Consider the following 10,179-nt stretch of genomic DNA (forward strand, 5'->3'; position numbering starts at 1 on the left):
CATTTGGACGTTGAGAGGTGACTCAAATTTTTTTGCAGAAATTGCTTGAAAATAACTCAAATAATAATATTTGAGTTATCCTCCCTGTCAAAAAGGTCCGGAACATTGTTTAAATAATCAAAATGTCAAAAATTGTAGGAAAAATTCGATTTTTTCTTCGTTTTTTGATTATAACTTTAAAAGTATTCATTTACAAGAAAAGTTGTACTGACATAAAAGTTGTATTATTAAATTTCCTACAATATAGAATTGATTAAAAATTTAAAAAATAGTCACCCTTGTTGCAAAATAGCAATAATTGCGAAAAAACCATACAAAAACAAGTATTCGCATTTTACGTTTTTCAACCATTTATGCTACAATTAGGACCTTCATATTTCACCCAGAAAAACTTTAGGATACGGTAAAATAATACTGTTAAGTTCATTAAGATCGGTTCAATAGATTTTGAAAAATAAATTTTGCAATCCAGCTTTCGCAAAAAAAATCATTTTTTCAAAATGTTACAGGACTTAAAATAAAGCAGATAGCAAGTTGAAGATTTTTTTTGCTTATAGAAGAGTACCGTACCTTTCATTTGCAATTTGCAAAACTAAAATCGATTAACTACCACGGCGTCAGTAATTTTTTTAAATAAACAATAAATATTGGTGCTACGCGCAGGACAGCGGATAGTTTGCTCTGATTGGGCATTCCAATGACCTTTGATAATGATTGATACATTTTAATTTTTATTACATTTCGATATAAATAAATAAATTTGTTTATTGCAAAATAAAAACACATACTCTACATACATACACCTTTGAAATAACACTTTTTTTAGCAAAAACTTTCTTTGTTCATATATTTTAACTTAAAGAATAAAAGCTTATTATTTTTAAACATATGCAACTGTTTAAACAATATTTCACAAACAATAATAAAATTAGTTTGATTTTTGTGAAATTAAAATATTAAAATACAACAAAATATAGAGTAAGAAAATAATATATTAGATAAAGATTGGAAGAAATTTTAGTGGAAATCCACTTGTGTGAATCGAACACCGCTGTCCTGCGCGTAGCACCAAAAATTAATGTTTATTTAAAAAATTTCCTGACGCCGTGGTAATTAATCGATTTTAATTTTGCAAATTGCAAATGAAAGGTACAGTACATTTCTATAAGCAAAAAAAATTCAACTTGTTATCTGCTTTATTTTCAGTCCTGCAACATTTAAAAAAAATGAATTTTTTTTGCGAAAGCTGGATTGCAAAATTTATTTAGCAAAATCTATTAAACCGATCCTAATGAAATTTACAGTGTTGTTGTACTATATCATATAGTTTTTTTGGGTAAAATATGAAGGTCCTAAGTGTAGCATAAATGGTTGAAAAACGTAAAATGCGAATACTTGTTTTTGTATGGTTTTTTCGCAATTATTGCTATTTTGCAACAAGGGTGACTATTTTTTAAATTTTTAGCCAATTCTATATTGTAGGAAATATAATTACGCAACTTTTATGTTAGTACAATTTTCTTGGAAATGAATACTTTTAAAGTTATGATCAAAAAACGAAGAAAATAATCGAATTTTTCCTTCAATTTTTGACATTTTGATTATTTAAACAATGTTCCGGACCTTTTTGAGAGGGAGGATAACTCAAATATTATTATTTGAGTTATTTTCAAGTAATTTCTGCAAAAAATTTGAGTCACCTCTCAACGTCCATCTCAAAACAAATGTGCCCTGGACTATAGGTAGAAGGTAGAAGATTACTAGGAGGATCCCCAACAAGATGGATTGACCAAACTACAGGAATAAGCAAAAGACTTATACATGAGTTAAAAAAATGACCAGATACAGAGATCTTTGGAGACCATTACCCACCTTTATACTGGTCAGAACTGTAGAGAGAGCCTAGTGACTTAATTATTCCTGACAATTTATTTGTTCCATTATCAAAGACAATTTAACAGTTAAACAAACTAAAAACAAAGAGACACATTCAGAAGAAAATATAGGCACACTAGTCTCGTTCCATATTTGCTAAAGCTGGCAATAATGAACTATCAACACCAGAAATAACAACAAAAGAAGAAATAAACATTGAGAAGGGAGAGATAAAATAAAGGAAGCATTAAAGAAATTCAAAAATAGAAAATTACCAAGAGAGGACAAACTACTGAATGAACTTCTTAAGTATGAAGGACCAGATCTGACCAAACAATTATTAGAATGATTAGATGCAAAAGATATCACTAGAATACAACAAACCGTTTCATGAAACTTGAGAAGGCATTTGACAGGGACAAATTAAAGGACGTTATCCACTTAGTGTAAGCAAGAGAGATAGCTCTAGGAATAATTGAACGATCGAAAATATCTACAAGAACAATACAATAAAAGTAAAAGTAGAACAAGAACTAATTAACGCAAATGAAGTATACCTTGAGTCCTCTATTGTTCAACATGATCATGTATGAAATATTTAAAATACTAAGAATTAAAAAAGGATCAGAAATATCTAATAACACAGAACCATACATTGGAAACTGTATCCATCTTTAGCTACTTGGGAGCAACAATAGGGAAAACCGGAAAAGAGAGAACAGAACAAAGAATTCTGAAAGGCAAAAAAACATATGGAATGAATAGAAATCTAACTGAGAAGTAAAACCCTAAGTAAGAAAACCAAGATGAACCTATATAAGACCTTAATAAGACCTGTTGTTACATATGGGATGGAAACAACAACGATTAACAAGAAAGAAGAAGATAGTCTTCTGAAATTTGAAAGAAAAATACTGAGAACAATACTGGGCCACAACGTAACAAGAGAGGGAGGAATAAGAATGAAAACAAATGCCGAAATTGAAGAAGAATTAAAGAAAGAAAATATAGTTAGATACATAAAATCGCTTCGCTTAGAATGGATAGGACATATACAGAGAGGCCCACAATCAGATATGTTGAGAAGAATAACTAACTGAACACCACTATGGCCTTATTGGGACAACAAGCTTATAGACCTGGATCCCGCGTACCAAAAAAAGTTGATTAATAGCAAGCTGAAAATTTGTTAATAGCTTAACGGTGTCTAGTCGGACAAACTTTGATGTATCCTCTTCAGCCCCAAGAAAAAAGTTTTTATTATTTTAATAATATTTTCTATTTTCTCTCGTCATTTGTGAAAACAATAAAGGGAAATCTATAAAGACTATAAAAAAATTATTTGACACCCATAATATGACAGGTCCAGCATAATGGACATCAGGACTTAGCTTTCATATAATTTAAGTATGAAACTAATAAACATTCTGGTTCATGAGAAATGCACATATACATTTTGCATTTTGTACAAAAGAATCTCGTCTTTTTAGTGCATCCAAGAGGTTTAGGCAACGCGATAAGAATTTCTATTGCTGACAGAGCATATTGGCAAATGGTCATTACTGGTTTTACTTACATCTACAGGCGGTAACTGGAAAACTGTAGACTTTTTACAGGAGTTATGGGCACTTCATCTTCGTATGTCTGGTCGTATTGTCTCCCACTTGCAGGCTTACCACCTAGAGCTAGTGACATTCCAACATGCATCTTCAAATTACTGTAAATCCATTTCCTTTGATCATTATCGCTATATTCACTGACTAAAAAGTCGTTATCTGTCAAAATAGCCTCCAATTCACGTTCCATCAATATCCTTTTACTATTTGTAACTAAACATAAAAAAACGTGAGTCTGGTAGCATATTTTGCTAACTAAGTCCCAATGTCCAAAATGCTGGACAAAAAGTTTAGAGGACACCTGATGTGTCCAGTTGTAATTATTTTCAAATATATATTTACCACAAATACGTCCAATCATCAAGTAACATACATTAAAAACAATCAATACTGTAAAGTACAGAAAAACACTACAACTTACTGTATTTTTGTGGAGCCACCATCATAACTTAAAAAATTTCACCACATGTAACAACAATCTACCAAGGTAGGCGATGTTGTCAATTTTTTCAAACGAGTACATTAGGCTGATAAATAGGAAGTCCAATATGCTGCAATATAGGACGCAGCGATGCCCAACCCGAATAGTCACCATGTCATAAATTAGTAAACATTGTCCAGCTGGCTGGACCTATGGACTTAGGAGGGTATGGGAACACTGGAACAGGGAAAGTTTTAATTGTGGAACAGGTTAAAAATTTGGAACGTCAGACTACGAAAACGTTCCATGTATTTTGTCGGACAGAACTTCCAATTGATTTGTTACCATTTCATTAAACTTTCATGCAAAAATCAGACTGGTGTTTATCACCAACTGGACATTTTATTGAGTGGAACACGAAGAACATGACAAATGACAGGGAATTATGTTGGTTAGTAATAGCAGTCTGATTTTTTTAATGAGAGTTTAATGAAAGGGTAACAAATCAATTGGATGTTCTGTCCGACAAAATACATGGGACGTTTTCGTAATCTGACGTTCCAAATTTTTAAACTGTTCCACAATTAAAACTTCCCTTGTTTCAGTGTTCCCGTACATCAAGGTTTGTCCAACTAGACACCGTTGAGTTATTAACAAATTTTCAGCTTGCTATTAATCAACTTTTTTTGGTACGCGGGATCCAGGCCTATTATTCTTACAGCATTTATATTGATTAGGTCAGAAATAACGTTTTTCTGAATAGAATAATACTGAGACATTTTACAGAAACTGCTACAATGGTTTCTATTTGGAGAGGCTTCTCTTAAACAAAAAATATAAAAAATAACAATTTTCGAATATTAATAGAAGAAATTGAAGAGTTACCTAAGATTGTAGTCATTGTTTTAAACGTTTAACAAAACAGTTGTGTTCTTTATATTATTTTATATCAATTTATTATTAAATCAAGTCAAAACAAACTTATAGGGATGTCCCATTTGAACCTGATAAATTCACAAAATCTATAAGTATTCGGATTTTTAAAATGTTATGTTTGAATCTTTTACAGAGGAAAAACATTTATGTAAAGAAAAGAATATGTATAAGGTGGCTCTCCAGGCCTCAAAGTCCCATGGCTTGGTTTGCTAGTATTTTCCATTCTTTCCTGTTTACTGCATTATTTTTCCAATTTGGGATTTAAAGTTTTTCTATGTCGTTTTAAACATTCTTCTTCCACCTGGTTTTCGACCTACCTTTATTTTTTTTTCATCCTATTCCTTCAGTTAATATTCTTTTGGGTAGTCTCGTGTTTGGTATCCTTTGAATTAGTCCCAACCATTACATTATTTAAAAAACTCATACAGAAGTAAAAACTTCAAATTGTATACTAAAATGTCATCCAAATGGATTGCATAACGTTTTCGTTCTAATTCAGAACATCTTCAGTGTCTAGAATGAAGTATTTCCAAGTTAGATTAAATACTTCATTCTAGGCACTGAAGATGTTCTGAATTAGAACGAAAACGTTTTGCAATCCATTTGGATGACATTTTCGAGTTTTTAATAAACAATTTTATACCGGTATACAATTTGAAGTTTTTACTTCTGTATGAGTTTTTTAACTATGGTATACAGCCAACTATTGGGATTTTTCCATTGATTTTATTCCATTATTTGTGCTTTTATTATCACTACAATATTCGGTTCTTCATACATCTTTTCTCTTTCTATATTTTGTCTTCTTATTCACATTCCACTCCATAGCTTTCCTCCAAATATTTTTCTGAGGACTTGTCTTTCCGACACTTGGAACATGACTTACTTGGATTTGTACATCGTCCATGTTTTACTGGCATATAATGCTATACGTCTTATCACTGTCTTATATATTCTTATCTTAGCTCTTCTAGCTATGTTTTTTTTAATAATTGTGTAGAGCAAAGATACAACAATTACTAATTGTTGCAATTACCAATCATAATTCTCGTTTGAATTTCTTCTTTTATAGTTGGTCTCCTGGTAAATGCCGCTCATATTTAGGTATTAGAATCTTTCTACTTCTTCGAATTTATATATTTTCCTTCTGTGATCATTGCCAGGTATTTTCCTTGTATTGTATGTATTCTTATTCTGTCTATTCCCTAATATTTGGTCTTTTCTTTTCTTCGTTTTTGTATATCCCCTTTTTTATCGCTTTCGCTTCTAGTCTTTTTAGTACTTCTTTTAATTCTTGTTTTCTTCTTGTTATCAGAACTATGTTACTAGGCATTGGTGCTATTGTTAATATAGATGCCCCGTCCTGTCTCAACAACAGGAATGACAGTGGGTAGTCTTGTCACTTGTCACCTCCTCTCACTGGCTTCAAACTTATCTGTTGCTTTTCCATTTATTTTAACCCTATTCTCTGTTTTGAATGACTTATTCATCGAATTACTTATCCATCCTCAGCGAATACCTTAAGAAATGGAAACTACAACCAAGTACTACAAAAACTGAAGTATCAGCTTTTCATCTCAACAACAAGCTGGCAAACGGAGAAGTGCGAGTGTATTTTAATAACAAGCTGTTGAAACACAATAAATACCCGAAATACCTTGGGGTTACTCTAGACAGAACGCTCACATTCAGAGAACACCTGACAAAAACAGCAGCAAAATTGAAAACACGAAACAATATAATATAGAAACTCTGCGGCACTACATGGGGGTCCACAGCATCAACTTTACGATCCTCTGCTCTTGGACTGATATATCTGGTGGCAGAATACTGTGCACCAGTGTGGCTAAATAGCAGGCACACTCACCTGGTCGACACCCAACTAAACCGCGCTATGCGTATCATAACAGGTACAATTAAGCCCACCCCTACAATGTGGTTACCTACCCTTAGTAATATAGCACCACCCAACCTACACCGCGAACATGCATTGATTAAAGAATATAACAAAATAATGGACAGTCGCCAGCTTCTAGTGCACAACGACATCCCCGATATTCTTGGAACCCGTCTTCGATCCAGGTTACCCCCTCTACAATCTGCTCAAGCCCTGCAGCAATCCAACTTTGACCTAAATACCCGATGGAGGCAAGATTGGGAAAGTAAGACAGATTCGCATTACCATAGTCTACCGGACATCATAGAAAAACCTGGAGAATTTGAACGTCCCCGTAAGATTTGGGTAGCCTTTAATCGAATTCGAACAAACTGTGGAAGATGCGCCGACTCCCTCTACAGATGGGGTAAACTTCCCTCGCCTTCTTGTGACTGCGGCGCTGCAAGACAGACGATCAGTCACATTGTTCAGGACTGCCCACGCAGAGCATACACAGGCGGAGGCGACCCTATAGACTTTGTAATGGCAACCGAAGGGTCATTAATGCATAAATCTAAATATATTATGTGATGTACTTAAGCCATACGCTAATAAAATAAAATAAATCTCTGTTTTTCTGGGTGTCACTGTTATGACTCTTACCAATTTTTCATGAATTCCCATTTCACGTAGAGCGTTGTATCTTTCTTTCAGTTTTACTCTGTCAAAAGCTTGTTTAAAGTCGATCTCTGGGACCACTGTATATTTTCTATATTCGTTGCTTTCTGTTTGTACTTGTACTTAACGCAAAAGCAAATTTTATCTACTATGCTGAATAGGTACACTGTGTGTATTTGAATGTGCAGACTGAACAGACCACGTGTCATATCACTAGCCCAAGCTTTGGATGGCAACAACATCATCCTGAGGTGGGTTAAAGGACATAATCGAAATAAAGGCAACTGCAACTGCTGACCGGCTAGCTAGGAAGGCAGCAGGCTCTTAGGACCTGGTGATCTTTTTGGCTGGTCAACTACAACAATCGCGGAAATTGCCAAATGTCACTCCCACACGCAAACCGTGAAAAGATGAGAAGAAGGGTCAGGATGTAGACTTGCCAAGGTAACACTGAGGAACTTTGGGAAGTCCGCATCAGAAAAATACTTGAGAATGACCAGGAAAAACCTACGATTGGCAGTTGGTTTTTTAACTGGTCACTTTCAACTAAACAAACACCTCCACATACTGGGGTTCTGTAGACACACCTCTGTGCAGGAAGTGTGAACGAGATGACGAAACTATGGAGCATGTCCTATGTGAATGTCCGGAGTTATCGTCAATACGAGAGTTTGCATTCGGCGAGCCTTGGCCTACACCTGCCGACATAGGGGACATCTCTTCTGGTGATTTTCCACCTTCCTGAAAATGGCAAAATGGACAATGAGCTAACGATGACAACCCCCTGGGAGGATGCACAATGGGTCAATTGAAGCGCTTATTGTATAAAGGGTATAAGTCCAAAATACTTAGTTTTGAGAAAAACGGAAAAAACTATTTAGTTTAGAAACTTGATGACGTGTCAAATTTTGTTCTACAGCTAAAATGTAGAAGGAGACTAGTAGAGTGGCATGTGATACAGCAAACTTGGCTTTGAAAACTATTAAGGCCAAAAAGTCATTTTTAAAGGCTGGGACTTGTTTCCTTTATACAATCAATGATTAAAAGACGAAATAATGCTGCTTCTCTACAGTTAAATTATTAATTTATCTATAAAAAAAGGTTTATTATTACAAACAAGACCTAAAATACATCGTAAGACTAACTAACGCAAGCTAACCGAAGTATTAAAATAAACGACTCTGTAAACAAAATGACACAAACGATGGTGGCGCCACAAGAATTATTGTATAAAGGTAATCAGCCCCGGACTAGTTCCCTTTATACGCTCAACAAAAATTTTATCGTGCAATATTTGGCGTATGGTGAGAGATACAAATTTCCTTTATATAGACTCATCGATCAGTCGACGTTAACAAAATGTATACAGTAGGAAAAATGAAAGATTACCCATGAACGAACATATTAAACACGCTGTATTTTTGTCACTGTGTCACAAAAAAAATTGGCCAACGCAAGTACATTGTAATACTTATACATATAAGCTGTTCTTATAGTACTGGTACTAGTTCATTATTTTCTGGAACATAGAAAAGATGTGTTTAATATGATCGCTCATGGGTAATCTTTCATTTTTTCTACTATTTCTCACTTTAATTTCGTACAGAAGTGGACTTATTTCCTTTATACAATAAGCGATTCAATTGTGGCCTAAGTGATGTGGGACTTGACTCGCCTTCTCTACTCTACATATACAGATCACTGATTCTGATAACTTCTATAACATCATCTTTCATTTCTCTATCAGAAATTATACCAACTCTATTTCTAGTGTTATTTTCCATTTCATTTGTATGGTAGATATTTAAAAGATTAATCCGTGAACGATTCAGTCAAACATAATTACCTATTTAAGGGACATTCTGTAAAACGATTATAGTAGAAATAAAAATTTGATGAATTTTTCTTATTTCTATACATTTTTTTTAATTACGTATATAATTAGTTTTATTAATTCAGTATTCTGTAATAATTACTGACGCTAATTGTATAGTAGTTATTATGGTTATTATACTAATAATGGTAATTAAAATTATGTGAAATTAACGAGAGACTTTTTCTTTCAAATTAAAGTGGATGCATGAATTTGATCCGCTAATAATACTTAGAAATAACAGTGAGAAGAAGAAAATATGTTAGAATTGAAAGGTATTTCCATATATAAAAGAAAAATACTTCCACTTGTTTTTATTATATTATATACTGTTATATTTCTATTTGATGTGAAAATTAAATTTTGATAATTATAAACAGAATTCAATTTAATATAAAATATTTTCAATTTTCTCAACCACGGGCATATAAATTTAGAACAACCTGTATACAACAAATTGTTATATGTAATTTTAAGAAGTGATTAGAAGAAGCTTACGAAACTCGGGACAATGCGCCGAGAATAAACAAAGTGAATGGCGCGTACCATTATCGTTGTTCGCGGAAGGTTCGATCATTAGCCTATGCTAAATAAGACTCAGTTGAAATAAATAATAGGTCATTATCGTTGTTCGCGGAAGGTTCGATCATTAGCCTATGCTAAATAAGACTCAGTTGAAGTAGATAATAGGTCATTAAAATTTGTAAATAGTAGAAAGTAATTTTAGAATGGGAATTAACTATGTTTTTTTGAAATCCATTAAGCATATTTAGAAAGATTAAAAATTGGTTTTGAGGAAGACTGCGAATGAGAGTTGGTGGTGGAAGGTTGATTTGTGAATCTGGAAGGGATATTTAGAAAGTAGGGGAATGAATGACAAATATAGAGCAGAATGTTTTGAGCT

The sequence above is a fragment of the Diabrotica virgifera genome, chromosome 7, assembly GCF_917563875.1.
Source record: "Diabrotica virgifera virgifera chromosome 7, PGI_DIABVI_V3a".
Lineage (NCBI taxonomy): Eukaryota > Metazoa > Arthropoda > Insecta > Coleoptera > Chrysomelidae > Diabrotica > Diabrotica virgifera.